Here is a 4780-nt window from a genome sequence, read left to right as displayed (position 1 = left end):
TGAATTAGAGCTTCTCCTTTTCCCCTCTCTGATCATCCATCACACAGTAAGTCTTTTGTGTATCTTTAGGGAGGGATGCCCCCAGAAGAGCTTAATTCAAAGCTGGCTTTGGTAGCTTAGGCAGACGGCTCCACACAAATCCAATTGTTAACATAATGGGATTGGGAAACAAAAACGCAGCACATGGAGGGAGAAAAAGAAAGGGTATAGCAAAGTGTAGATACGAAAGGAGGAGGAAGAGGTCAAGCAAAAACATCTGCAACGGGAAAGGAAAAAAACATGGTGATGGATTGAATCAACTTCACGTCACCTACACTCATGCACTGAACAAAGTACAAGCATATTTTGTTCTGCCCCGTGTTGGGAAATATACTCTCACTTAAAGGGGACAAGCAAACAAACAAATATCTGTGAAAGTAAAAACCTTTGCTTCCCTCAGCTAAAATAAGCACTCTAGACCGAGGCTCTTTGTTCAGTTGTGCCTGAGGTTTGCGGTTTAGTTTTTCTGTTTGCATTCATTCTACCTCTAAAATATTCAGTAGAAGGAAAAAATAGATGGGCAGAGAGCTCTGAATAAAGAGTGTAACTGGTCTGTTAGAGGTGGAAGAAGTGAGTGAAAAGGGTAGGCACGCAATGGAGGAAATATCTTTGAGGAGAGAGAAAGTCAACTGGGGACCAAAAAGTGGGTCAGAATGAAGGGTGTAAGGGTACACTGCTTTCCTAACGACCAGCTTACTTCTCCTTCTTGGCCATTTCTCCTTTGTTAGCGAGTAGGAGTCCTAAGATGTTACTGGGCAACAGAAAACAGCAGGGAGACAGCCACCTTTGCAGATTTCAGTCTTCATTGAAAAAGAAATAAACATCCATACAAGTCAAGGACATTACAACATCATACAACTGGTTAGTTCACACGAGAATATCCAGAAAAGTTGTACTGTTGATGAAGATCCAAAAAGTTTATAAATTGACAAGGTAAAGTCTGCAGTTAGACTCACATTGTCAATACTACTGTTATGCACTGTACAGTCCATTATCCTTATTCTCTTCAAAATAAAAAGTGTACATGGATTATACACTACATGACCAAAAGTATGTGGAGACCTGCTTGTCGAACATCGCATTCCAAAATCACAGGCATTAATATGGAGTTGGTCCCCCCTTTGCTGCTATAACAGCCTCCACTCATCTGGGAAGGCTTTCCACTACATGTTAAAACATTGCTGAAGGGACTTGCTTCCATTCAGCCACAAGAGCATTAGTGAGGTCGGGCACTGATGTTGGGCGATTAGGCTTGGCTTGCAGTCGGCGTTCCAATTCATCTCAAAGGTGTTCGATGAGGTTGAGGTCAGGGCTCTGTGCAGGCCAGTCAAGTTCTTCCACACCGATCTCAACAAACCATTTCTGAATTGACCTCGCTTTCTGCAAGGTGGCATTGTCATGGTGAAAGAGGAAAGGACCTTCTCCAAACTGTTGCCACAAAGTTAGAAGCACAGTATTGTCTAGAATGTCAGTGTATGGTGTAGCGTTGTTTCCCCTTCACTGGAACTAAAGGGCCTAGGCTGGACCATGAAAAACAGCCCCAGACCATTATTCCTTCTCCAACAAACTTTACAGTTGGCACTATGCATGCAGATAGGTAGTGTTCTCCTGTCATCCGCCAAACCCGGATTTGTCTGTTGGACTGCCAGATGGTGAACAGTAACAGCACTTACAGTTGACCGGGGCCGCTCTAGAAGGGAAGAAATTTGATGAACTGACTTGTTGGAAAGGTGACATCCTTTGACTGTGTCACATTGAAAGTCACTGAGCTCTTCAGTAAAGCCATTCTACTGGCAATGTTTGTTATGTAGATTCCATAGCTGTGTCCGCAACAAGTGTACCTGAAATAGCCGAATCCACTAATTTGAAGGGGTGTCCACATACTTTTGGTCCTGTAGTGCATTTCATTTGTATAGTTTACAACTTTACATTGTTCAGTACGTGTGTTGTCCATGCTTACCTACATGACCATCAACTTTCACTGTATACACAGATATTGTTGCTTGAAATCTCATTTTCAGTTCATAACCAGATGTTGTTACAGAAAAACACGAGTAATATCTGGGACACAAACTGTTGTATTGAGGCTTCTAAACAAAATATTCACAATACAATGGAAAAAGGGTTAGCCAAGTCCCTGTCTCATTCATACATTTTATTTCACCCCTCTAACTTACCCCCTCCTTATTCAAATCTCTTTTACCATCTCTTGCACATTTTTCATGCACCTGAAAGTTCAAAATATTTATCTACTGATAAAATGTGGTTTCTGACTGCTTTCATTTAATCAAATTGAATTTTGTAGGCTTATGGAATAATAAGCATAGCCAAAATGTCTGAATTGAATACACACATTTATAAATAAATATAGAGCAGGTATTCAACCCTACTTACTTTCCCTCAAGTATTTGTATTTCAGAAATTCACAATTCTTTTGTATGTTTATTTTTTTGCCAGAACTGTACAAAAATCGCCATTCAGATGCTTCAGCTCTCTATTCCCATCATATGTTCTCTCCTCTTAAACCACAATTTACAGTTGTAAAACAACACATTCTAGCTAAATGCTCTGTTTGTGCATATTTGTGGGGTGCAATAATATAAATACTGTGTTGTCATATTTGTTTCATATATAGAAACAGTGCATTTTGTGTATGCACGCATAGGTGGATGTGCTCTATAGCATGTGTCGCTGCATGTGTAACTGAGCTCTATCAGACATGTAAGATCTTCAGGTGCATTTGGCATCTTTCACAAGTGAAGGGACCGCAACTTAAGTGCAGAAGTGTGCTTCGAAGTAGTGAGCAAACGTGCTATGTAGTCTACCCCAAGAAAACATTACTATACAATGAAGTGTATGTCTAGAAAAAGTCACGAGAAGAATCGCATGCATACAATGTTCTCAGTAACATGTATGCAGTGTTGATGTTAAAATGCAATATAGTACTTTAAGTAGCTAGATTAACATGTTACTTTACACTTTGTGTGGAAAGTAACACGTTATATTAGTAGTTATATAACTTTGTTTGTATCATGGAAAAAAATCTCAAAATGAACTGTTTGTTTGTCTGTCTGTCGGAGTGAGCAAGGTGAGCCGCACGCGCTCTACCAAAGACAAACTACTTCCTAACTCAGGTTTGATTACTAGTTACTCCTTTCATCAGTGGCACTGATTTCCTTTACTAGTCTGAGCTATATATGGGCTGCTTAATTAGCCATATACAGTGCATTCATAAAGAATTTAAACTCCTTGACTTTTTCCACATTTTGTTACGTTCCAGCCCTATTCTAAAAGGTGTAAAAAAAATATATAAAAATGTCTCAATCTACACACAATACCCCATAATGACAAATCAAATACAGGTTCTTGGAAATAGCAACTTACATAAGTATTCAGACCCTTTTCTATGAGACTCAAAATTGTGCTCAGGTGCATTCTGTTTCCATTGATCATTCTTGAGGTGTTTCTACAACTTGATTGGAGTCCACCTGTGGTAAATTCAATTGATTGGACATGATTTGGAAAGGTACACACCTATCTATATGAGGTCCCACAGTTGACAGTGCATGTCAGAGCAAAAACCAAGCCATGAGGTTGAAGGAATTGTCCTAAACAGGATTGTGTCGAGGCACAGATCTGGGGAAGGGTACCAAAACATTTCTGCAGCATTGAAGATCCCCAAGAACACAGTGGCCTCCATAATTATTAAATGGAAGAAGCTTGGAAGTTCCAAGACTCTTCCTAGAGCTGGCTGCCCGGTCAAACTGAGTAATCAGGAAAGAAGGGCCTTGGTGAAGGAGGTGACCAAGAACCCAATGGACACTCTGACAGAGCTCCAGAGCTCCTCTGTGGAGATGGGAGAATCTTCCAGAAGGACAACCATCTTTGCAGCACTCCACCAATCAAGCCTTTATGGTAGAGTGGCCAGACGGAAGCCACTCCTCAGTAAAAAGGCACACGAGTTTGCCAAAAGGCACCTAAAGGACTCTCAGACCATGAGAAACAAGATTCTCTGGTCTGATGAAACCAAGATTGAATTATTTGGCCTGAATGCCAAGCGTCACGTCTGAAGTAAACCTGGCACCATCCCTACGGTAAATCATGGTGGTTGCAGCATCATGCTGTGGGGATGTTTTTCAGTGGCAGGGACTGGGAGACTAGTCAGGATCAAGAGAAAGGTGAACGAAGTATAGGAAGATCCTTGATGAAAACCTGCTGCAGAGTGCTCAGGACCTCAGAGTGGGGCGAAGGTTCACCTTCCAACAGGACAACAACCCTAAGCACACAGCCAAGACAACGCAGGTGTGGCTTCGAGAAAAGTCTCAATGTCCTTGAGTGGCCCAGCCAGAGCCCGGACTTGAACCCGATCTAACATCTCTGGAGAGACCTGAAAATAGCTGTGCAGTGACGCTCCCCATCCATCCTGACAGAACTTGAGAGGATCTGCAGAGAAGAATGGGAGAAACTCCCCAAATACAGGTGTGCCAAGCTTGTAGTCATACCCAATAAGACTTGAGGCTGTAATCGCTGCCAAAGGTGCTTCAACAAAGTACTGAGTAAAGGGTCTGAATACTTATGTAAATGTCATATTTCAGTTGTTTATTTGTAATAAAATATTGAACATTTCTTAAAGCCTGTTTTTGCTTTGTCATTATGGGTATTGTGTGTAGACTGATGAGGGAAAAAAACAATTTAAATGAATTTTAGAATAAGGCTGTAACATAACAAAATGTAGAAAAAG

The sequence above is a fragment of the Salmo trutta genome, chromosome 14 (assembly GCF_901001165.1).
Source record: "Salmo trutta chromosome 14, fSalTru1.1, whole genome shotgun sequence".
Lineage (NCBI taxonomy): Eukaryota > Metazoa > Chordata > Actinopteri > Salmoniformes > Salmonidae > Salmo > Salmo trutta.
Note: the sequence above shows the minus strand (reverse complement) of the source record.